Consider the following 27,006-nt stretch of genomic DNA (forward strand, 5'->3'; position numbering starts at 1 on the left):
TTATACCGAGTACCATCTCAGTAATGAAAACATAAAATTGCAAACAGCCCATTGAAAAGGCATTCAAATGTTGTGAGTCACTTGGCTCACTCTGTGTATTTCTGTTATTACACCCTGTTATTTCCTTAGGACCTTTTCTGTGAATTTTTGATATCTATGGCAGGGAAGGGAGATGGAGGGGGGCCACAGTTATGTCCCAAGTGAGATTCAACCAGAGCTAAATAATGCCCCTTTGGAATGAAGATCAATTAATGTTCAACTGGCAAAGCTTAATTAATGCTCAACTGCATTTAGCAGGAATGAGGCTCAATCAACACTTCTTTGATGAGCTTCAATTAATTCTCAACTTTAGTGAGCATTAGTTGAAGCTGAACATTTTAATTTGCATGTGAAAATCTCAAGTAGACCTCAAAGGCTCAACTAAACAACACTGGGATGAGGCTCAATCCAGGCTCATCTGTGGAAACTCAACAAAGGCTCAACTTTAGTGAGCATCGGTTGAAGTTGAGCAGTGTAATTTGCATGTGAAAATCTCTACCAGCGCTCATAATGAGGCTCAGTTTCACTACAGTTGAGCCATAGTTGAAAGCTCTTGGTTGAGCGTTTTATAGATTTTTTGGTAGGGGAATACACCATATCAGTCAAATCTGAGGGTATCTCTGCTTGCATGCAATTTTGATATGGCCAGAGATGCTTTGAATTCCTTTCAAATCTGCATGGTTTTTAGAATTGCAAAAATAAAGCAGGTTTCATGGGAATTGATGACAATGCTGACCTATGTTCCCAAACATGTCAAAAGGCCTTAACATATATTTTTTATGGGTCTAAATCAAAAATTGAACTCTTGTCCACTAAGATTTCTGTTTGGATCTATACCAATTGACAAAACAAATCAAAAGAGCATGAGGGGTCTGCTTAAATGTAAGTGTATTCATACATGGTTCCCGACATGGTATTTATGGGCAAAGCCAACATTACTCATTTGCATTTTTCATGGATTTGACATATTTCAAAAAGAAGAAAACACGTTGGGGCTGATTATGAGTTTGGTGCTATACAATAAAAGTGGTGGTAACGGAATTTCTGTCTTTTTACCACACTGCCAAATTAGTGCTTTGTGCTAATTCCATTGGTGCAATAGGCCCTGGTGAAATTACTAACAGTGGAATTGCCACCAACATTAGGTGGAATTAGTGTCAGAGCTAATTCCGCCGGCGGAATTAACATTAACGTTGACAGTGTGTGGGTGCTCCCAACGATTTGGGATACAGCAGTAATTCCACCAGACACAGCAGCGGTAATGGTACAGCTGATTTACTGCCATGCCCATAATGAGGCCCTTTGAACACAGATGAAATCACCATGCTTTACTTTGAAACAGTAAATGTGTGTTGTATGATAACAGAAAAATGCTATACCACAACGCTTTGTTTAAGCAGGCCATTGATACATGCTACTTGTGTGTAATCAGTGGAGTGCTTTGCTGACATTGGGAGTCTACAGTGAAATTGTTGAAGTAAGTGGGGATAGGAATGAAGCTGCGACTGGACTCCATAAACAGCACTTGAGCATATGAGGCTGCTCCTAGAATTTAATTGCTTGGTTCAGACGAATGAGCCTAAACATGCATATACCCATAGTTGAGAGTCCCCAAGCATGTGCACATGGCACATGATGTCAGTATATGGGCATATGAGGCTGTACAAGCTATATCAGGAAAGGATCTCGCTATAATAAGTTGCACACATCGTAGGAGCTTAGTACCTGAGCAGAAGAGGCAAAGAAAAAAAGTATGAAGGCCGTATGTCAGCATATTATGGGAACGTATGACCTTGAAGTGACCTAGGACTAAACAGAACTGACATAGTCATATGATGGGAGTATGTAACTATTTTATGTGGGACCTGGCACATGATGTCAGTCCAGGATCACATGATGTACAATAGTTGTACCTGGACATATGAGAATGCACATAGCATATATTGGCATGATCTGGAATGAATAGGGCATGTGAGGCTCCAAATAACATGTTATATTTGGTATTGTGTATCACACAAACACAATGGGCCTCATTACGACCCAGGCAGTAAGTTACCGCCTGGGTCGTACCTTTACCACCATGGCGTAAACTACGTTTACGCCATGGTGGTTGGCGGACTTACCGCCCCATTCCGAGGTCGGCGGGGCGGTAAGTCCCCAATCCCCATTTACCCTTCCCCATTCCCATTTTTGCCCCATAGGGCATAATGGGAGTGGGGAAGGCGTTAATTACGCCACCGTAAATTACGGTGGCGTAATTAACAACATGGTCCCTTAGCGCCATGGATTTTAACACCTGCTAAAAGCAGGTGTTAAATCCGCCATGGCGCTAAGGGACCTCGGAATCAGGCGGTAAGGGTCGGCGCTGTTTACGCTGCCGTAAACCCCTTACCGCCTGGGTCGTAATGAGGCCCAATGCTTCAAGGGGGGGTATTGAGGGTAAACAGAAGTCAGGAAAAGAACAATATACACATTAGGTGCCCAAATGTGCAGGTTTGGTAAGGCCAGAGACATTACACAAATTACAATGAATAGTGGATACCAGATTAAGGTGATAGTATTACCCAATTGTATGGTACTGTAAGAGGTCTTTATGAGGTATATCTAGTATATCGTGGTATAGCGTGTGGTATGTTGGTACAGTGGTATTTTCTTATCTTTTGGCAATATATTGTGGTAAACCTATTGGGGTATTTTTATAGTGGTGAGACTAATTTCAGAACACTGCCTAATAAATATGTCACCAGGGTCACTAACGGTAAATAAATGCTGGACTTAGTACACTCTGAATAATGAGCTCATGCTCTCCTGTGATATTTTATCTACAATATCACTCTCATGGCCTTTTGGCTGTGTTTCAAAATACATTAAACATGCAAATGAAATACAAAACATTCATTCAGACTCTCTAAGTAAAACTATTTACTGTGACTAACTTTGCTTTGAGTTTTTTTGCTGCATGTTTTACATCTCTATGCATGCCAACTCAATGAGTCTGAATGCAGAATAAATACACTGAGACACAATTACCTTCTCAAATTACTTTTCTTTATCAGCAACTAGAAATACGCAAGTAACACAGAATGGCATGTGCACCCACATGGTAATTTAAAAATAAACCAGTTTTTCCTCTATCTGCGATAATGTGCAGAGTTCTGCCTGTTGTCGCCCTTGACCTCCCAGCAAAGCTGCCAGAGTCTAAGTCACTATGAATTGCAGCAAAAACTTTGAGAACTATAATCACAGTTTTACATGCACGTTTAAATTATTATTATTAATGTAGCACCTAAAAATGAACTGAATTATCTAACCTATGCTACATAGTATCAAACATCGCTTCAACACTCTCTTCAATTACAACATAATTACCTAAATCTGTTGGTGATATTCCCCGACTCAGTTTGGCAGTAAAACAAAGTCCTTCCCCAACCTTTCTGCCTGCCTCAAACAGGGTCAATCACAGATAAGGTTTCTCGTGACTGCAGCTCTTCTAAGGAATGCCTACCCAGGAGACAGGCAGCCCACAAAATAGCTTGCAAGAACACGGGAGACTTAGCCTGCCCAGGATGCTAACTCTCGCCCCGTCTTTCTGCTTCCTTTGCCAGCCAGTGGGTGAATGACCCAGCTTTGTCTGCCTCAAAACATTTTCACAAACCCCTGTGTCACTCAAAAAGCACCTCCCCTTGATAACTCATCCCATTAAAATAGCACATGATTTCCTTTGTGCCTTTACTTGAGATACAAACTGCATTGCTGAAAGAAAATGTTACATCTCTCCAGTGCTTCCTGCCCCGATACAATGCAATGTCTTTAGCAGAACGGATCTCACATTCCACACTTTACAACACAGCGCATCTTTGAGCCTGCACATTTAAAGTTTAATTTTTTCCAGTTCCTGACCACCATGCATTTCCATCAGTCTGCATCCAGTTTATAGCATGGACTGGTTTGCACACAATTTTATAATGGGAGTCTGTTATATGTTAAATGGGTTTGGGTAAATTAGTATGTTAGTTTCATGTTCGTTTTATTTTCTTAATGCAATTCAGCTCATTAAAATAGCATCGTGGAGCAAAGTGATCATTTTCTAGCATGTTTTCTGTGCATTGGCATCTATTTAGATTCAGCCTGAGTCTCATACCCTTGAGTCACATATATGAGTCTCACACCCGTAGCCCTAGTTAAAATTCAAACCTTCACTAAAATGTAAATGATGAAATGCAGAGCTTACATTCCTACAGTACTCAATTTCTTGACTACAGAAGAGTGAGAGTCGGTCATGCTGTGGCTTTCAAACTTGTGAAGTGCGAGCTGTCCACCACAGTTTGCGTTTCTTCATTAATGTGTTTTTCGGATCATGTCCATAAAACATCTAAAACATTCAATAAAATCACAATTTTATAATAACACCTTTGCAGATGCTACTTATGTCATCTAAAAAAGCCATGAAATTGCCTTAAGGGAAATGCTAAATATGATAAACTAAGAGGAATATGCAAGTCATTCATTTGCATTTCAATTGGAACATGAACACTGAAATGTATGTTCTGTATTGCCAGAGCAGCCTTTTATTGTGCCTCCACAATCTGAAGTTGCAAACGAGGGGACCAAACATCTTTCAAGTGAACAACAAGGATTACAAATAACCTGCAGTTGTATGTGTTTATGTGGAACATAATAGTTATGCAGTAAAATAATGATGGAGCCAATGTGTAGCCTAATATTGTGCTAGTTTTAGTAGGCTCTGTTCTGAGGAGGTCTCTATCTCTTCTTGTCTACTTAGGATGCTCTGAGTCATTTCTCTATCACATAGCAGGATGCTTTAGGAATTGATAGATACATATATGTCAAATTGCACTATATCCAATTTTCTGAAAGATAAGTATGAGTTGCTTTGGGAGTATAAAACATAACTCTGCATGGCACAGGTTGTGAAACATTATCCTCTTTATACTAGATGAACGCATTAGGGTGAAACACATTGTAATTAATTAATTACCGTTCAATACCATCAGGGTCCGTTCAACTGACAACTGCGGATACATGTTCAAAGAAAAGCAGTCCTGCACAACTTTGCTTTTGTAGTTGTTTGCATTTGGTGGATGAGATATTAATCTTGCATGGGAAAGGACCTTGCGACAATGAGAAATGAAATGTAGAATCTGTTGCCAGAAATTGAAAGGCAAATTAAAAATGTGAATGGTTCAATAAGTACATTTGCTAGATGCTATCAATACAGGGAAGACGTCCTTATATTTAGTAATCTTAAGATCACTCGTTTACTGGAATGGTTTGACACTGCACAGCCTGTTCGTGACTACGGTGCTATGGGGTGCCATTCTGCCAACATCAAACGCACTTCTTGATTTAAAAACCGTATTATTGATACTGACTAATCCCTTCTACGCATGCGATTGAACCGCCTTCTCATATTAACCAGAACTGTTTTTGGTCAAGGCTTTTAGTTGACTCTGTGAAACATGAATTTCGAATTTGAAAAATGTCCTCCCTTAGAAAACATTACGAATGGTACAGTACGATAGTTACACATTTTGTGAAAATCCTCAGGGTCCCCCTGAAACGAATCTCTCTTTACGCTGGAAAAGAACAGGCAGACAATGAACATTCCTGTGGAACATGGCAGCACGGGGACATCTAAAAGTGTTCATTAGAGCACGCTCAAACAAGTGTCACCTGAGTGTATTCTTCCGATGTTCTCTGCATTTGCTGCATTAAAAATGGATGAAAACGGCAAGAGCACATTACGACACTCGCGGTGCGTATAAAGAAGAACAGACTAGTAAACAGTGCCTTATTAGTGCTGGAATCTGTACTCATTGACGCTGACAAATAAAATTCGTAAACTAAAAAAGATGAATGCCATTCACAACACATCGTTTTTACGCGTGTGTGTGCCCCTCTAAAACCAAGAATGCAATTATGTGAGCGAATGAAATCCGAAACATTTTTTGGACAGATGAAGCTTCTTTTCTCCAAGTGACAAGGCAGGCCCTGCGTCTCTTGTCTCCGGAGGATAGCTCAGAGGCAACGTGTTCGCCTGGGAAACAAAACAACACACAGCAACACAGGTTCTATCCCCGCTTCAGCTTAAAACTTTCTGGTGATTAAGTGCGTTATAAATATCATATTCTGTCATACCTTTGTCTAAAAAATCCCTACTTTTCATTTGTTAATGTAGTTCTGTGTTATAATATGTTGCATGTATACCGAATATTTTGAAGAGCAAAGAGGAAAAGAGCAGGAAAGTAGGAGTGGCTGGGTAGGCCTGGATCACTCTAATACATATTCAGACAAGTAAACATTGATTAAAGGAAGTGCAAATCCCATTCGAGACAGCAAATTCGAAGGTTAGGTAATACACGTTTTCAAAATGCTGAAAAGGGACGCAGTGCACCTAAATTCATTTGCATTTGCCCAGTGTTTGAACGTCCAGTTCTGCTTATGAAGGCCGTTATGGACACTTGTGTTTTATTGTTTTACTGAAGTTCAAGTGGTTTCATTTCCCTCGCACCCCACAACTTGGTGGTCACAACAGTCAGTCTTCTATTCCTAGTGGGTTCAAAGGTTGCAGGGGGCATTCTGTTTGAAGTGCAAGATCTCAGGGTTCTCGGCTGACTGTATTTGCTGTGGTCCAAGAGGTATTCTACTGCTCATTGTTAAAGTATACACGATGACCGACATTCTATGTGCTGTGTGTACATTTGTATAATTTGTACAAGAGCTGCCCTAGTGAGAATTAACATGTTTCAAATATCCTGATCTAAGGAATGCATTACACTCAGTTCAGAAGGGTCTACAACCACGCTTTACCTCACTGCACAATTCAGAGAAGAGAAATAAGCATTTGCATGTCAGTTTGGTCCCGCCCACAACGGCAGCCCACCACTGGAATGCTAGGCAATTCTCCTCTGAACAAGACTACCATCAACAACCCCAGTGACATGGTTTGGCCTTGCAGGGTTACACAGGGTAATCCAGACAGGGATCCCTTTCACACTGTGCTTAGATAGGCACAGCTTCAGCTCACTGAAGAGGCCCAACAAGGCCAACATATGTATCTGGGGTTGCTGTTGGTCCCTTGTTCAGTGAAGTATTGCAGAGGATGTTGGTGCTAAACTGCCCGAGCGGGTGGGACCTGACTAATGTGCACATTTCATATTTTTCTCTAAAAGGTACAGTGAACGAAGACCAACCTGAATTGACAGCAGCACTTGCAACAAGTTATGTGGCCGCGTCTGCTCTTAGAAGAAGGGCTTCAATAACTTTCTAAACTTTGTATCTTATCTTTGTATGGTGATTTGTTGTGCTATAGCAACATGCAAATTGATGTCAGGATGTCAGCCTTAAAAAAGTCTTAGGTGTTTGGGGTCTTGTGAGAGAGGTTACAATGACTAAGCAGCGCCTAAATTAATGCAATGTTAATTTGTGTTGGTAAAACGTGAAAACACCAAAGAAACTCTTGTGAACCATTTTCCTGGTCCATCTTTTAACATGTACATGTATTATTCTCCATCTCTGCATACAATTCAAACATGTGTTTTCCAACCACAAAGAGGACAGACAACAACCAAGAGGAATTTGGACCTAGGTCTTAAAGGCTGGTAAAAAGAGAGCTAGGAGTCAAAGCTAGGGAGCAAAAGGGAAACCCACAAACCTGACCTACATGACCATAAAGGTTGAACAGATGTTTGTAATCCCCATTTGTCATTTTGCCTATGTCAGCTTTGCTTTCTCAATTCTTTCCTGAATATTTAAGCATGTCGCTAGTCAACACATAGGGCCCTTCTTATGGTTAACCAGCCTTCGCATTCACAGATGATAACATTGAAAACTGTAGAACATTTTTCCAGATGTGTTGGGTAAACACAGATTTGATTTTAAGAGTAGGGGAAAGTGTGATTGTGAAAGGATGGTAGCTTTTGTGAGCAGAATCCTCATTGTGGTCGATTGGCACATTTAATGTCTTCACTATCAGGCAGGTTTCTATAAAAAATCGTGTGATTTCTGCAGAATAGTCCCTATTGAGTAAAGATTCAAGCCTTAGACATTCTGTCTTCTTCCCAGACAGATTATTCAGTTTTACGAGGCAGATATTCATTGTATTGGCAAGTTGGCTAAGGATTTTCCACGCTCAAGTGAGTTAAACCTGTTTAAGAATGGTAGTGGAAGCGTTATACAAGTGTGATGCTCTAGAGGACGACCAGGCCTTGGCCAGAATTACATTTTACATGACTGTGTAGATGTTTAGGGCAAAAAGATTTTCATGGGTTAGTGAATCTTTTGTATTGTTGATACCCAGGAATTATGGAAAGTAATAACTCCCACAACCAACGCTATAGCATTCTCTCTGCTCAATTTGGGAATGGTGACTCTTAGGAACAATTGCAAGTTCTTTAGCATCATAGGCCAATGGTTTGATTATGGCCAAGATCCCTTTTGGCCTTTTTTTTCAATTTTTGGAACATTATTGACAAAGAGTTTTCATGATAATTTAATCAGGTTTGGAATGGTCTCATCCCGAACTCCTGATATAGTGGATTTTTTGTTTCAAGATCCCACCTTTGGGTCTGCTTAGTTCTGGCTTCCTTGAAAGCTACATGTGTGTCTTTGCTAAATTGAGTATTTGTGTTATGACATATTTGCCATGGTGTATGACTGAATTAGGATGAATGTGAAATAGAGTGACTTTGTCTTGTGACGCAGAAGAGATGAGCGATACAGTCAATGAAAGTGACTGTATCTGATATTTTACTGTTGTCTGCCTTGCTCCTAGTTTATTTAAAACATATCAATTGCATAGCTTGATGTTTGCTTATTATTGTCAGGTTCTTATCTACTGATATGCGCATAATGCACTTATGTTGTTTTCAATTCTCCTGTATGGAGTCAAACCTTCCTTATGCAGGAGGATAAGTTACCATTTCTCCTTCTGGGATGGACCACTCAACTGTCACACCACCATCGGCAGTGTTTACTAGTTTCTTGTTGTATTGGGCCACTTTTAGATATCCTTGTTACACACCTTTGATGAAATAGGTTAGCACCAGCACTTTTCAGAATGCTGTTGCTGATGCACCACTAAAGGACTATTTGTCTGTTTCCTAGTGGCACTGGCAATGGTAGTGGTAGCCCTATTAACTCACCTAACTTGCGACAGTATGCACATTCCTGAATGTGTCCTCCAACTTCCAATTTGGAGAGTGTGTAGTTATCCAGAGTATTATTCGGGCTAGTTCATGGCCAGCATCTTCTGATAACGTTTGGATTCCAGGTTTACTGGCATTAACTGTTGCTCCATGTACCTAATTTCCCCTTTTTCTTCTTAGGATCTTCTTCAGAATGACTTGTATAGGGTTAAACTGTCTTGGTGTCCCAGGAATTCCTGCTTGGCTTCTATATTTGTCTGAAACTTCACTAGGTAGCATAAATGTAATGCACTGAACATATTTTTGGGGAGGTGTGATATGATCCTCCATATTGTTGGTTTGCTTGTGTTATTTTTGTGTTCTTCACTTTTTCTTTCTGCTTTTGCTATTGAACTTATCAGTCTAAGAGAAACAGTATGCCCTAGGCTGTTAGCTGCTAGTTGTACCCTCCTGCTGGGGATTAGTGGAGATGGAGATGCCAATATACTTTGAGTAGCTTGAACAGCTAGAGCTTAAGGGAGTCTGTGACAATGACATTCATCAATCTGTTCACTGATTGCTGTTGTTATAATTTCTCACTACTTGCGAGGGAATTTACAATAAAATTAGAAGAGTAAATGATAATAGGAAGGTCAGGCGGTCCAAGTTTCCAACAATACCAACAATACCAACAGGAATGAAAATAACCTAGTTTCATGCACATTTCATAAAAACTGGACTCACGATACTGTACCATAGCTGGATATCCAATTCAGGTCTCACCCCATGTTAAGACCTTGGGAGTCTATTCTGACACCAATTTCTCTTCTGAAAAGCACATTGTTCATTTACGATAATCTTGCACCTATCTGAATAACCTTCTTTGGCAACTACGTCCTTACCTTGCAGTTGAAAACAGAAACTCCATCATGGCTGCTCTTATAAATTCAAAGCTTGACTACTGCAATATTCTTATGGATGGCATGTCTAATGCTAATGTTAATAAGCTACAGGTTGCTCAGAATGGTGCAGTTAGAGTTGGTCTCAGGAAACACCAGCATGTATCCATTGGCAGGTGTGAATTGCACTGCTTGCCGGTGAGACAAAGTTTTCACCAAATGTGGCTACTATGACTTACAAATGTCTGTGTGGCTTTATGCTGAACTACCTTTCTGAGTGCCTTAAGGAGGCCCCCTTTAAAAGGAACCTTTGGTCTAACAATCTTCACCATCTATTCACCATCATCAGAACTGATCCCTCTGCGCCGACTCAAATGAGCCTGGGAACACACCTGGAGAAAAACTCCCACACTCTTAAATCTGGAAGCCTTCTTCACTGCCTCTAAAACCGCCCAAAAACACACTTATAATGACCAAAGTGAACTCTTTCAAGATGATGCTCACTGAAGCCGGTTCGAGCACGAATGAACTCTTCACCATCCTCAAAGGATTGGAATACCCCATACCCACCACCTCCCCAGTCCACATTGACAAAACCTTATGTTCGACCATCCAATTAGCCCTCTGTAGCAAAGTCAACAAAGTGGTTCGTCATAGCAGGTGCTCGCTCCAAAAAATCAAGTTTGGGGCTTACATAGTTTGGGTTTGGATGTAACCATGAAACCAAGATAAATGAGAGAGCAGACACTTCGGCAACAAAATGTACTGTCCCTCTTCCCCTTGGTATCACTTTTGTCTTGGTTGGGTTCGTCTTTAATGAGTGCTTTACTGCGAAGCAGTTAAATGCAGCAATCAAACGCTGCAAACCTAAAGACGTACAATCAAATAATATAAAATCATCAACGTATGATAAGCAAAAGGGCCTCAAATTGCCCAGTTTAGGAGATACAAAGGTTACAGATTTCCAGTAGCTTGCAATATCGGCCATATATAAATTGAACAGGCAGGGAGCAACCCTGCTTGACTCCCCAAAAAGTTTGAATGGTAACAGGAGCAAACCGGAATAATTTAAGCGTACTTGGATGTCAGTTTCTGCATATACACCTATAATTAACCTTAAAAGGCCAGACGAAATACCCCAAGAATGTAATTTAGACCAGAGTAGATTACGCTTGACTGGATCAAAAGCAGCTGAGAAATCCATGGAAGCTACAAATATAGAGTCATATTTACCAGACCAAGCAAGGCTCTGCACACATTTAAAAAAGAACAAATTCAGCAAGATGCCCATGTTCCTTCTAACCCAGTCTGCCATGTCTCCAATATGGAAAATTCTTTCAACCATAACTCTAGATATGACAGCACGATGGAAGCAACCACCTTGCTGTGAGCATCCAGAAGAGCTATTGGTCTATAATTCACCAGACTGGCTCTACAAACCTTTTTAAAAGTCGAAATTATATTGGCAATGTACCACGTTGTAGGGAATGTGTTAAACATAATGATGTTTTAGCCCAAACAGTCGTCTCCTCCTTAAACTGGAAATTTGATAACCCATTCGACCAAACCGCACAAGAAGAGAAGATTTTGTTTATGACCTTAAAAACCACTTCATACACAAAGTTAATTTCAGCCCAATCAGGAGCCTGTGCATTGTTTAGAACCTGATTACACACTGATCCCTTAGGCAATGAATACAGAGATTCAAAGTGCTCAACCCACACAGATTCCAGGACCGCATTAATCTGAGAAATAGACAGTGAAATATCCAATCCATTCATTAAATGCCAGAAGGCCCTAGAGTTTTAATTTTTTAGGACATCAAGCACTTACTCTGTATCCTTTGGGGTTCTCTGTGCACACTTGTTTGAATGAGCCAATTACGATAGGACTACTGTATGCCCCTGGAGAGGATTACCTGCTACTCCAGAGACATATTCGCTGTACTCATCAGGCTCCTGTTTGAGCACATCATATTCCTTTTACGTATGACCAGCTCTTCATTAAACACATGGGTATATTTCCTGTTTACGGTTCCATTACACATCTGATTGGTAGCCATATATTTTGAAAGTAAGGAACCCGCAAAATTAGTATAGTTGTTCGCAGAAAATGTTTTGAGCTTCCAAATATCAGTATTATTTTCAAGACATTTTAATATGGACTGATTCACTTTGTGAGTAGCGATACTGTTACACTTAGTTTTCATTTCAAGACATACTAGTAGACAAACCCGACAAATCTTTTACAATTATCCCTGACAATCCTAAAGCTACCACAAATCGGGCCTTCAACATAGAATGGTCACTATATTGAGGGGGAAAAATGTTAAAACACAGACATTCCGAAAGCAGCCAGTCATCCACAAATATTTAATTAATTGTTGAATGGGCAGTTCCAATCGACCATGTTAGTTACTTGGCAGCCTCCCTGCTCATGATATCATGTAGGGGGGTCATACCCAATCCACCTAAGCCAGCCAACCAAAATAAACCATTCTTATTTTTGTTATTCACCTGGCGACCAACTAGAACAGCATCCCCTTGCTCATTTGAATGACAATCAGAGTTCAAGTCTCCAGTTAATAGGTACTGACCTTGGGGAAACTTGTCTGACCAATCATTCATATAATTGGTAAGCCAATCCAGAGTCTCCTTCAGCTCTCTCATACCTTCATGCCAATAGACACTAAGAATGAACAACTCACGACTATAATTACTTGTTGATCTTATGTGGGTTGCTAAAATACCAAAACATCATGCCCCATGATCGAAAGGGCATTGCCTGATTCAACCAAAGTTTAAAGGCCACCAAAAGGTTGCCCTGCAGAACTTAATTTGGTTGAATAAAAGGATACTCCAATACCATCAAACACAGGGGGATGGGATAACCATGTTTCCTGTAATGCTACAATTACATAGGACTGAAATTTCAGACCTAACACAGGGCTAGTAAAGAATTGCCAGTGTCTCTGTGAGTTCCAGGACAAAATACTAAGTTTAATTCCTAGTGCAGGAATCCTTTGTCCAACTGGCCTAATGTTGGTGGTGCATTGCACTGAAAAGCCAAGACCAGTCTTTGGTCTCCTCAGAGATACTCATTTTTAATTTTAAACAACAGACCTCAACACCATAGGCGTATTCAATTTCTTGACCTCTCATGCCCTCCCCTTTTTTGGTATTCCTTGAACTTGAGAAAGATCAAAAACAAAGACTCTCTTGTAGTGGAGCAGCCAAGTACTGTTCATTCAAACCTCATATAAAGCTAGCTGAACTGGCATTCATCGTGAGATGGACAAATCTGACAACTGAGTTTTAGGAATGCCCAAAGTCTGAAATAGTACAACAACAGTTTCTAAATGTTCCCCAATACTTATACCTGAATCTTTCCAAAATGGTTTGATCAAGCTCTTAATATTTTTCATGATTTTGATTGCAATAAGCTGTACTTTGTTTTGACCCCCCTCTCTGTGCTCTGTACAAGCAGGCCCAGTCTCTATTGCTGGAACGTAGTCAGATCTCTGTGCACATCAGCGGACAAATGTCCCAGGTTGTCGCTGAATCCAGCCTCAGTGAGAGTAAAAGCCCTGCTGCCCTCAGTATTTTGAGAACATTTGAGGGTTTCTAAAATCTGAAATGTGTTGCCTCATTTCTCTAAGCTGTGCATGGAATTCTTGTATTTCCTTACAGAATGCAACGTTTTCTTTCCTCAATTTGACTGATAACTCATTTATTTCAGTAATTTGCATCTTGTAATTATCAATCACTTCCAGCTTTCTATCATCCTCAGACATTAATATGAATACCTCATCATCTAATGCTTGCAAGTAGCTAGAAGACTGACCAGTATCTTTGCGTAGTGCCTGCACTTCTGATACAGCAATGTCTCTGTCCATCTGAACAACTTCTAAGATAATTTCTAAATGGGCAATTGCCCTGTTCACTTTCAATCATCTGCCTCTCTTTATGTGCAATCTGCACAATTAAAGCACTACATCTGGTTTTAATTGTACACTACGCTCACCCTGTTTCAAATTTATCTCCAGCTGTAACATTTTCTCTTGCATAGTTGCCAAGGCACATCGCAATCCTGCAATGATCTCACCATCCTTCGTTCTCAGTTCAATGAGCCTATGTAGAGAAAACCATGCTTTCGCACAAAGGAGAATCAAACAGCCATGTTGTGTCTGCTGGTCTTTAGATTGAAAGAGCCTTAATAAATATGACTGTAATACCGCCCCATCTGCAAATAACTGCTTGGGCATTTTTATCAAGCTCTGAGACTACTCGCTCTCACAACCTGAGACAGTTTCTGATGTCTAAGTTGTGAACGCATACAACTTGGTTTCTGCATATGGGCAGGGATGAGCTATTTCAATCTCTGTCATATCTGCAGTGTACTAATGTTATCGGACATACAGTACCACTTAAAGGACTCAAAAGACAATTCAAAGCATGTTCATCACAGAACGGAATGACCCACTATAAGGTGCCATGCAAACAAATGCACTCAGCCAAAAATGCCTGCATTCTCCACCAAATATGTGTTTGCTACAGTGTAGGGAATTAGTTAATCTGTAACCTCTGCTTTGCCATGATTATATTTGGGATCTTTGGCTAATGAAATACCAGGCTTAGCACTATAGTAGGCATACTGAGTTTTCATATGGACTACCCTAGATACAACAGACTTCACCACATAATCCAAAATGAGGCCATGCAATAAATAACCACACACAGATTCCACAATTTTGCCATCAGGCATTTCTTAACTCAGCATTATAGTAAAATAGAATTGCAGGGAAAAACATCAGCATTACATCGTGTTGAATAAAAGCAAGAAACAGGATAAAAGATCTAAACAGAGCTTGGCAGAAACATAGTGTCATGATCTGTCAATAGCATTGATACTCGCAGTTATATCGGCATAAACCTCCGTAACATCCCCCACCAAGACAATGATTTCTCTTTAAAGTGCAGAAAAACTAGCTAACCCTTAGTAAACTTGGCAGACCACATGCTTTTGTATACACAACCTTGTAAGTATGACTAATAAACTTTAGCGGTGTTGCAACTGGCTAGTGAACAAATGGGGGTTCCCCCTTTTGTGGCTAATGTGTTAGTAATTAGACTGTGACTTTACTCTAATTAATTATTTCCCTTGGTTTAACCTATACTATCCAAGAGCTTAGTGCCTGACGATTCTGCTTGCCCAGATGGTCGCTCTTTTGTCTCATAGACACTCTCTCTTGCCCATGAACAGCTGCCTCTGAGATTACAGTGAGATCTCTTTCAATCTCACCGGTCTCACCTCCTTTGAAGCAAGTACAGGTCCCAGTCCAGGTCAGCGTAGTCAGCACCCAATCCAATCTCCTTAAAATGTGTTTTTCTTCTTCCTCTCTTCTCACTATCCCCACTCCTTCTATGGCCAGCCCTTTTCTCACCTTTCCTCAGTTTTTAAGATTGTTTTCCTTCCTCCCATCTACCATTATTGTTATAAAGATCCTTTATTGTTTCACCACAAATTCTCATGCATTCTATCGTGATATCATGTGATACCACTGGTCAATCACCACCCACTTTTTGGCCAACACCCCCCCGGTATCTTTCCAGCCTTTTCTGGTATTGTCTACAATGACCTGTGTATAGCACACCTGTTCAATATTTCACCGAGCTTGGATGAAATGTTGAACATGATATCCTCTGCTTCCTGGCTTGCACCATCTTCAACAATGAAATTGTTCTTTCAATCCATGTTCTGCCACCTCATTGTGCTCTGAATCTAACGTCTTCAAGGCACACTGCCTTTCAGCTTTCAATTTTTGTATTTATTTTTATCGACCAACATTGCATTGTGAATTCATGCACTTACAGACTGCAGCATAGGGTGTTGCCTAAACAAACCCACTCCGACCCCAGCCTAATTACTAATGTCAGTAGGATAATAATTAGTATCTGTTAGTGGTGTTAGTATTTAGTAATGTTAAGGTTGTTAACACCCTACACTAAATTTTTGTTATACTAAAACTCCAAATCAACCCCTTCTTTAGTTTACCCTCAATACCACACATCAGTACTATTATCCTAACTCACACATAACACCAGCTGTCATTTTTTTTTTTAAAATATGTTTTTATTTGCATTTTCAACTACAAGACAATTGCAATAATGGTTGCATCAACAATGTTCCCTTGTATTATTTTCGTGTAACATTTATATAAGAAACATAGAGAAGGGAGAAGTGCAAAGCAATGATGAACTCTAGTCTTGTGTATCTAATTCCCCTCCCTCCCCCTCCCCAGCCTCCCCCCACCCCCCCTCCACTCAACACGTTCGCTTGGTACACAACTCAGAACAAAAATTCAAAACAACTATAGGCATTTCAGTATTGCGTGTGCTCTGCAAGTTGCCACTGGAAGAAAGGAAAAAGCCCATTCAGAGCTTGGGGTAAGCAATCGTCCGGTGGCATGGGGCACTGCCCTAATTCCTTTGGTTGGCTAAGATGGTGAACAAGTGTCCTTAGTCTGTGGGCTCCCAATATGCCGTATAATATTCTAGAAAGGGCAACCAAATCATTTCGATATTTCTGCGTGATTCATTTACCGCTGCCGTTAGGCTTTCCATCTCGTATATTGCGTGGGCCTTTATTAACCATTCTCTCTTTGAGGGTAAGACCATCGATTTCCATTTTATGGTTAGGCACACTTGGGCTGCTAATAGAAGATTGCGTGGTAGGTACATTAGTGATTCATATGTTTCGTCATCCTCCGACTCTACTCCAAACAAAACTAGTGTGGGCGTTGGGTTTCTGAGGACCCCATCTATTCCTCGAATCCAGCCCAGCACTTCCCGCCAGTACACCTGGACTCTGTCACATCCCCACCATTGGTGCCAGTAGTCACATTGCTCACCGCAACCCCTCCAGCAGTAGGGAGATGTCCCGGGGAACATTTTAGATAGGCGAAGGGGCGTGTAGTGCCATCTCATCAGTAACCGCACGTTGTGCATTTTGTATTGCATGGAGACCGATGATGACCATACCGCTCTATATATTCCTTTCCATACCTCCCCTTGGGTTCCTATGGATAGGTCGGTTTCCCATTTCACCTCTGAAGGTGGACGTGGACAATGACCCCTCGTGATTAGTGATCTATACAACTTTGATATGAGACCTCTTGATGCTTGGGGGGAGCTTAAGATTTGCTCGAATGGTGTCAAAGGGCGCTTTAACGAGTCACCCCACCTAGGGTCGTGCATGGCACTTCGCAACTGGAGGAAGGACAAAGGGGAGACATTCGTGCCCTGCAGGTCAGCCTGCAATTCTTCCCTGGTTGTAAACACTTCATTTTTCCACAGCTGTCCCGCCCGACTTAGACCCGCCTCGTACCATGACTGGGATTGCTGGATTGCTCTCAGTGAGTTTTGAATAGGTGGGGACCAGATGCAACTCAAAGGGGAGGGCCACGTTGTGATACCCTGCATGGCTCGGGATGGACGCCAGAGAGACCATAATACCTTCAGAATGGGGTGTTGCTTAATCCTTTGTGTCATGGCTGATCTCGGGACCCATAACCACTCTCCCAGGGTGACCGGGGTGAAGATGTCGTTCTCTATTGCCACCCACTGTTTCTCTGGGTTTTCCCACAGATGGTCCGGGAGTATGCAGAGTTGTGACGCTCTATAATATTCTCCCAGGTCTGGAAAGCTCATGCCACCCACCTCCTTAGGTTGGATCAGTGTGGAGTATGGGATCCTTGCTCGTTTATCAGCCCATAGAAATCTTAATAATGTGCGCTTTACTTCTTCTAAGAAGGATTCGGGAACAATGACCGGGAGGGACTGGAATAAAAATAGAAATCGTGGGAGAACATTCATTTTGATAGCAGTAAAGCGCGCCGCCCATGACATGGAGAGTTTGCGCCTTCTGGAGATGTCATTTTTAATGGCTACCCACAGTGGTGTGTAGTTGGCTTCGAAAAGGTCGGACAGGGAGACTGTTATATTAACCCCTAGGTAGCGGACTAAGTCGGTTTGTACCTTGAAATTCCAATCTGCCTCTAAACGCAGCGCTAGGTCGGTGTTGTCTTTTAAGGGGACAGCTATAGTTTTTTGTAGGTTGACCCGGAAGCCTGAAAGGGGTCCGTATCGCGACAACTCTTGGAAGAGAGCGGGGATAGAAGTAGAGGGTTCGGTCAGGTATAAAAGGATGTCGTCGGCAAACATTGCCAGCTTGTACTCTCTGCCACCTCGCGGGATTCCTCTGATGCTCGGGTTGGACCTGATGGCTTGGGCGAAGGGTTCAATGACCAGTGCATAAATAAGAGGGGAGAGTGGACAGGCTTGTCTCGTACCTCGAGTAAGGTTGAAGGTTCGCGATGAAATTCCATTGATTGATACTTTGGCCCGGGCAGAGCGGTATAGTGCTTTCGCTCCTTGTGTCCACGCAGCTCCCAACCCCACCCACTCTAGAACAGCTCTCAAGAAGGACCATTCTACTCGATCAAAAGCCTTTTCGGCATCTACTGATAATAAGAGGGGATCCTCACCGGCCTCTCGGAGTGTTGCCATGAGGTCTAGGGTTTTTCTAACATTATCTGCCCCCTGCCGGCCTCTTACGTACCCTACCTGGTCAGTGTGGATTTGTTGCGGGAGAATCTGGGCGAGGCGGGCGGCCAATATGCCGGAGTACATTTTTGCATCTACATTTATGAGGGAGATTGGCCGGTATGATGCACACTCTGTGGGGTCTTTACCTTCTTTGGGGATTACGATGATGATAGATTCAGTGAAGGAGTCGGGAGCTCGTCCCGATTCTAAGATGGAAGTAAATAGTTTGGCGAGGAATGGCGCGAGTGTGCCAGAGTTTCTTTTGTAAAAGGCTGGCGTGAAACCATCCTGTCCCGGGGCTGAGCCTGCCTTAAGGGCTGAAATTGCTCCCTGCACCTCTGTTGCCGAGATTGGGGCGTTTAGCATTTCTAGGTGTTCTTCAGTGATGGGCGGGCGTGACATACTGGTTAGGTATTCTTTGATGTCAGGGGAGGTACCATCAGTCTCAGCAGCGTATAGGTCTGCATAAAAATTGGAGAAGCGAGACACTATGTCTTGGGGATTTGTGAGTGGGATACCTTGTTCATTTTTAACTTTGTGGACTGCTCTATCTGCCCTCTGTTTACGGAGTCTGTTCGCTAGCATGGTGTGCGCTTTATCTCCCTTTTCAAAGAACTTCTGTTTGAGGTACTTAATCTGGGCGAGGGCTTTGCCTTTCCATATGTCTTTTAGTTCTTCTCTCATTTTCCTAATTCTCATTTCAGTATCATTATCGCTAGTGGGGAGCTCCTTAAGGGAGCGTTCCAGTCGAGTGATTTCTTCCTTAAGTTCTTTCTCCTTGAGTAGCCGGAGTCTTTTTTTGGCGGCTCCCTCAGATATAAGGATGCCCCTTAATGTAGCTTTACCTGCTTCCCACACTGTGTTCAGTGACATACTGTCAGTGTCGTTGATGTCAAAGTATTCTGTGATGGCTTCAGAAAGGAAATCCTTGAAAATTGGGTCTCTGCATAACAGGTCGTTACATCGCCACCGGCGGTCCAGGGCGGGGAGTGGGCCCAGGTCTAATTCTAGGGTGCACAGGTCATGGTCTGACCAGGCTACTATTTGGATGGATGTACTTAGGATGTCACCCTCGTTTTCCGCCCCCAGTAGTAGGTAATCGATCCTGGAGAAAGAGTGGTGGTTTCGGCCAGAGTTAGAGCACCAAAACTGTTTACAGACACGAGGTGCAGTGTAGGCAGTTCAAGGAGTGTTCAAACATTTAAATTTCCATTTATGTTGCGCACGGCCTCTCCTCGAGGGCTTTTCAGCTGGATCTCGGCGCGGGCCCTTTGGTTCTCTTCGGCCCTCTACGTCTGAGTCCCTTGCTGGGCCTTGTAGGTGGCGGCGAGCTCGTTCCGCCTCTTCCACCGAGGTGAGCCTATATTCTTCGCTGTTGTACTCGAATGTGAGGGAGAATGGGTGGCCCCATCGGTACTTCACGCCTTTCTCTTGGAGCCAGATCGTGAGGGGACGACACCCTCTCCTTTTTGCGAGGGTCATCGCTGAGAGATCCTGGTATATCTTGACTGTAGAGCCGCGGAATTCAATCGTGTCCTTTATTCTTGCTTTTTGTAGAATGTCCTGCCTTTGCGTGTAGTAATGGCATTTGATTAGGACCGATCGAGGGCCTCTCGCTGAGCCCCCTGCCCTGTGCACTCTGTCGAACTCGAGGTTCGGGGGGTCGGTTTCTTCGTAGAGAGACAAGATTAGGGATTTCACCATGCTCTCCAGGCCTGACTGTGTCTCTCCTCGCTCTTCTTCCAGACCGATTATGCGGATGTTGGAGCGTCGCTCCCGATTTTCAAGATCGTCTACTTTTGATTCCATGTCCCTTTCCTTCTGCTCGAGGTCTATGAGCCTAGCCTCGTATTGCATGGTAGCGATGTCTCCTGATTGTTGGTTGTTTTCAACCGCTTCCAGGCGGTCCTCAACTTTGGCCACTTTTGTTTTTAGGTCTGATACTATTTCAGTTAGATTGTTTCTCATTGATCTGATCTCCCCAAGCAGCAGGCGGATATCTGACTTTGTTGCGCTGTCGCCGTCGTTGCCAGGAATATCTGAAGTGCTTTGGGCTTCTTCCGCTTCCATGGTTGCGTTAATACGTCTAAACTTTCTCAGGGTTGCTAAGGTTTGTGGATCCAGCTTTGTTACCTACGGAGGCCACAGGCTATTGTTGCAGTGAGCAAGGACTGCTGTGCAAAGGTGTGCTCGTTCCCTCAACCGTGTTTCTGTGGTTGGTTTTTCGGCTGGAGTCTCTCTCAGCTCCGTGGTGGGCTGCCCCGGACTTCGTGGCACGTTGCCAGCGTATTTGCCCTAAGTAACTTTGGTGCGGTCTCTGTTTCGCCCCCACCCCCTGAAGCACCACTCGGGTAAATCAGGTGCCCCGCTGCACGGCTGTCTCTGCGCCCTGTGAGGTGCGTGGAGGACCCTTGATGGTCCTTAGGTTGGCTGCGAGGCTCCGCTAGTGGTGGCGAGCCTCCACAGGGTTAGGTGCTCGTAGGGATCCGTGGTGTGGGAGCGGCGGGTCGAAGCTGTTGGGGTGGACACTGTGTTCACTGTGCATTTAGGTTCGCGGGAATGGCCGCGCTGCGCCCTCGTTGCTTGGTGAGGAGGGGGGAGCCGCGGTTGGGCGAAAGAAGCACGGGCCTCATTCCGTGGGTGGCCGAGTGTTCGTGGCTGACTGCCGCGCACGGCTCGCCAGGAGAAGGGTGGAGATGACGCCTGGCGGCCGTGTGCCGGGGCCTGCGAGGGTTTGCTGGGCGGAGGTACGGCGTGGCCAGAATGAGCTCGTAAGCGTTAAGGTGAGGCGTGGGTGGAGGGAGAAGGCCCTCGCATGCGGTTCGCACCGCGCAGCACGACTGCAGGATCCGAGGAGCGGGCTCTGATGGAGGGGGGGGCGGGCACCAAAGCGGAAAAGCCCGCGCAGGGCACTGCTTACCCTCACCGAGCCGCCCACTTCGGTCGCCGCCTGCCTGGCCGGCCGCCTAACGTTCTCCGGCAAGCCGGGCGCCGTGGTCCGCCGTGACTGTCCTCGTCGCCGCCGTACCTCGTTGAAGGGCAGGAATTCCCCCTGTCCGCTGGGCGCAGGACGTTATTGGCGGGCTGGTACCATTCCTTGTTAAGTTTCCTCTTATGCGCGCGGCGCGTATTTCAGATGGCGGCGGCCATTTTTTCCCCTCTCCTCGCTATTCTGGGTAGGGGCCTTCTGTGCTGCCCGGGGGTTCCCGATCGAGAGCTGATTTCTGCCTCTCCACGCAGTTTCGTCTCCTGGGTTATGGCTGGGTGGGTGCTGAGTCGCTTTATCTACTCCGTCGGCTGGTTTTTCCTAACTTTGGTTGCCCCTGCACTGCTCGAAAAGATGACTTTAGCGGGCTTGAAGAGGGAGACGGTGGCTGAAGCGACCATCGCGTCTGCGCCCCCTGGTGGTCTCCCCACCAGCTGTCATTTTAAACTCGTGCACATTGCCTTTGTTGAAATTAGGTTACTGTGTAAATGTGTGCACTCTATTATTCCAACAGGTGTAAGAAAATGACTTAAAAGTTACAAAATGCAGGGAAATATCTTGTCTCTGTCCTGTTCCCTTTTTCAGTGCTGGAAAATAGAGGGGGTGGGTGCTAAATTGAACCAGTAAAGTATAACACCCTGCTTTAAGGCCTCCATTTAACATCACACCCTGTTTCTGAAATAAGGTTAATTGACTTGAAAATATTCTGAATTGTACCCTTTGTGCGTTATTCTTTATAATACCAAAACACAGAAATGAAATAAAATATAGATTTTCTCGTGTGAACCTCCAAAAAAAAACAATGCAATGTGAATGAATTGCAATGGGAAGTTTTGGACGGGAATATTATATTGTTTCTTAGTTCTAGGCTTCAGAATGGTGATTAACTTCAAGGTGAGGGTGGTCCATTGGATGGGAATGAACCTCCCATAGTTGAAAAGCCTCATAGAAGGGTTGGAATTGAGGTCAACAATCTAACTAAGGCAGGGATAGGCCTCGGGTCAGACATGATCCACAGAGAAGGAATGGGCCAAAGGAATATGTTCAGGGCAGGGATGGATCTTAAGCCAACAAAGGGCCTCAGGGAAATGCAGCTTGTGAGGCAATTTGCATCCTTACTGGGGAAAATGCTGGAATAGACCGCTGGGGAGGAAAGATATTCTGCTTAGTGACAATGTTTGGTAAGATTAACGTTGACTGAAAAGAGCAGTGTAACCCTGTCTCCCGTGTGGAACATGATGATGTCAGAACAAGCTTATTATATTTTATCTTAATTAGTTATATCTGATGCCGTAAGTGCTGATTCTAAGAAATATCTAATCTGCATTTGTATGTCAATTATGTAGCCTTTGCTATTACATAGAGTTAAGGGTTGTTGCATATTCTACTGAAGTATTGTAGTTAGAATGCAAAATAGTCTCTCGTTTTATATCATATTTATCTTTTTTACTTCCTTGGAATGATTCGAGGATGTTGCTATATTGTAAATGTGGTGTGCAGGTTTTGCATCAGAACTTCAATACCATTAAAAATGGCTTGTCATTTTATTTTCTAGCGATGCCATGAGAAGGAGCAAGGACAGTTCTACTCCCTTTCAAAGAAACCAAACAAAGCATAAAGAAATACATAAAACAGATACTCCTCTTGTTGAACAACATGAGGACTGAATTGGATTGGTTCCTTGGTGCTAATGGTATGTAAACATAACGTGTCAAACATATTTGTATTTAAAATATCATCTTTTTTCTTTCTCACTGCCTTATGGGATTTTGCTGATTTTCTAAAAGTATGTAGAGTTTTCAGACCTTTTGGGTCTTACTAACTTGAAAGCTTCTGTACATGCCTTATTTTTTCTGATCTTGGCTTGCCTTTGAGTTTTTAGTAAAGTTAGTGTTGATTAGATGTTTGTGATGATGATGTCAAAAAATAAAAATAAAAATATTTTTCTAGCATTGAAATTAGCTCTGTTGTTTTGATGGATAATAATACCTTAAAATCTTTCTGATGATTTAAATTCTATCTTGCATTCTTTCATTTCATGTATTTTTATCTGTGCTAATCACCTGAAAGGAAATTAAGCCCTAGAGGGTCTTAACTAGACACCAGGCCAGGATAATCAACTACAATGATGTGTAATTTATATAGCACTTTGGCCAAAGCACTTTACAGAGAACATATTTGCATACAATAGTACCCAACCACAGTTGGTGCTCATTTATAGATCTTGGAAGAATTAAAGGCTTAGTGGGCCTTGCAGGGATTCACACCTGTGACCTGCAGATTACACACAAATGGCAGCAGTGAGCACTGAACTCACTGAGCTATCATATATGTTTATGGATGGAAAAAGAGAGAGAAATAGGGCAATGTTTTCAGTTTGTTTCTCCCTAAAAGACAATAGTGAGCTCAACCCTCGAAGTTCAAGTTGCAAAGTATTCCAGAGGCATGATACCTGGATTTGAAAGGATTATCCCTAAACTCTTGAACACTAAAGAAATGGGACGGAAATTAAGAATTTGACATTAAGACTTAATAATCTCCTTGGGTTATACAAATGGATCAGGTCTGCCTTGTAGGCAGCTGGTTTGCCAAACAGGTTGTTATGTTCCAGGTTGAAAGCTTTAACGTTCACTCTTAACTCGACCTGTAGCAAGCGAAATTACCTGAGCACATGAGGGATGTGCTCACTTTGAGGGGTATTGGTCACAATGTGAGCTGTGGAAATAAGAAGGTTTTGTGATTGTTATTACTGTAATCTACATTTGTGCTGATAATGGCTGGGGCAATAATAAGGTTTTCTCTGCCTCAACAGCATCAGATAATATGAATAAGTGACTTCTTGTCATCTTGTCATCAAACAACATGCCCAAGGATTTAATTTATATAGCCATCTATTCTTAAACATAGCACCAGAGCCGGCGGGGACCCTCGGTTAGTAACGTGCAAGGCTTAACGATGGGGCCTGGTACTGTTAACCCCAGATTCGGCATGCTGGCGAGGGTGTTATTGCTATTACCTCCCTGGGTTTTTAATCCGGGATGCTGTTCACAATTATTTTGTTTGAAGGGATGGGACATGCTCTTGTTGCACCTGATTCATTCACACACATACTTGCCTAAGATGTCCGCCATGTAAATAGTTGGTGGGATGCTGCACCACCACAAAAGGAAGAAGGCAAGTGAGGAAGGGGTTGGGAGCGAAGGGAGTAGGGACCACAGGGAAGGAGAGGGTGGGGGGAAGATGGTGGGGCAGATGTGAGCAGCCTTCAGGTTGCTCGGAATGCAGGCTTATCGAGTGAGGTCAGCTAGTTTTCTAAGCAACCTGTTTGGGCACAGCACCCATCCGTATTTGAGAAAATCGGATTGCTATTTTTTGACTGGTTTAAGCTAAACCAGTTTTCCTGCATCCATGATTCAAGACTAAACACTCATTTGATGCAGGCATGTGCATTTCAAGGTGTTTCAGATATTTTATACTTGGGCCAGATTCTCAAAAAAATGTTGAAAATGAAAGGAATGCAGAGAATGTGTTTGTTTCAATCCTGCTATTTTCACAGCTGCTCATTCACATAGGTGAACTGAACATTTCTGGAGGGGCCACACAATATTGAAAAGATGCACAGTCCATTCCTCTTGTAAACATTAGTGTTTCCAACCATAAGGTATGACAGACTCCCAAGTACAATGTGCATTTCACCAAGTGCGGGTGAAATGGCAGAGAAAAAAAAAAACATTGTGTGGATTCTCATTTCTGGGCATTTTAAAGTGCATCCCGTTTGTGAATTCAAATTTTGATTTCAAATGCCCCATCATTTGCACGAATGTGCAAAGGGGGGAGACAAAGGCATCTAACTGAACATCACTAAGATGCGCTTATTCAGATGCCCTTTGTAAATTGGGTGCCGCATTTTTTTGTGCAAGTGAAGAGAAGCGCATTCTTGCCCAATGTGTGTCCTTTGCGTAGTAATGTCATACCAGACTTGACCAACAGATCATGCCATGGTATAATACAGAGATTGAACATCACTGCAGAAAGACTCTAGGACTGGAGAACTCCACTATTCAGACAAACTGGCCCAGTGTTGTTTTCTTCAGAAGGGAGGTGACCCAACTTTTCTTTTATGACTGTTAGGAACGATTTTCTTTTTGCAGCTTTCTCTCTATAGTTTCCTATAGAACCCCATTATTTTTGTTATGTTGTTTGTCCTGTCCTGACTTTTGGAAGAGAAGCAAAGCTTTCAGCTTCACTTCTCCTACCTTTGGCTCATTTATTATAGGGAAACTCATTCATCCTTCAGACTATCAGTACTGGGAAACTTTGAATTCTTGTAATTTTAACATTGCGCAGCACCTTGCAAAGGTGACAGTTTTGTATGAACCTAGCTTTTTACACATGGGACTTTTGGTTATTTGTATATGTGCCTAAAGACAAGCTGGTGGCACCAGCTACATTTTTAGCATGTTTTCATTATGTTTGGTGTGCAAATTCACGTTTATCACACACATCTACTAAACATGGCCCTACAATAGCAGTGTCACACGATTTTTACTTATACTTTGGGCATATTGTGGTTTGGCCTTCTTCCTGCCTTCTCAGAGCAGCAAAGTCCATGGTCATGAACTTGCTCCGGAAAGCAGTTACCTTCATGTGCTAATTAGCCTTTGTGTGAGTGTGGCCCAGGAAGAGCGCTGGGACTGTCTAGTCCCAGTCCACATCACTGGTGCCAGAAGCTCTACCACCGGCGGGTTTGAACTTGCTTCCAGCTCGGATTTTGGATAAGAGGAGGGCTCCTGCAGCTATTCTTCATATCTATATTGGAACCAAGAATCCCTCAAAGAAGAACAGCCCTTGGATGACCCAAAGGCAACACCTGAAGTGGCCCAGCATCCACTCCAGTGTCCAGCCTGGTGAAGCATTGCTACTCTGCCTGATCTCAAAAGACGCTCTCTAGTGCTTAAGCCCTTGAAATAGTGGAACCAACTAATCTGGGCACCTTCTCAAAGATCAGCCTTTCAGAGTCTTCGGAAGTGTCCCTAACCTGCCCAGTGGTCTAACCAGCTCTCTCCTGGGCTACCTTGTCAGAACCATTGCCATTGCGTTCAAGCCCAGAACGTTGGTGGTTGCCAGCTTGTGTCACAAGTCTCTTTCTTTCTGAATTTCATCTTCCTGTCTTCAAGAAACTAGTCCTGGAGCAGCTTTTGTGCTGAGACAGGAAGGACACCTGTTGTCGCCTGAAAAAAGTAATTAGTGCTGGAACCCCCATTCCTCCATCCAAAGAAGTGTCCTGAAGATGTCTGCATCATTGAAATCTGCATTTCTTCAAAGACAGG

The 27,006-nt window shown here is 43.0% G+C and overlaps 1 protein-coding gene across 4 annotated transcripts in view; it reads left to right on the plus strand.

The window, feature by feature from the left end:
- LRFN5 (leucine rich repeat and fibronectin type III domain containing 5) overlaps positions 1-27,006 on the plus strand; it is a 1,390,562-nt gene that overhangs the window by 302,421 nt on the left and 1,061,135 nt on the right. For 3 of the 4 annotated variants that reach the window (XM_069637473.1, XM_069637475.1, XM_069637476.1), the window contains exon 2: positions 23,232-23,369. The gene's annotated coding sequence lies outside the window, so the exon portion shown is untranslated. Of the gene's footprint in view, positions 1-23,231; positions 23,370-27,006 lie in introns of those variants that run through there. The other variant, XM_069637474.1, reaches the window with a different exon arrangement.

Source organism: Ambystoma mexicanum, chromosome 14 (assembly GCF_040938575.1).
Source record: "Ambystoma mexicanum isolate Mex_15411 chromosome 14, UKY_AmexF1_1, whole genome shotgun sequence".
Lineage (NCBI taxonomy): Eukaryota > Metazoa > Chordata > Amphibia > Caudata > Ambystomatidae > Ambystoma > Ambystoma mexicanum.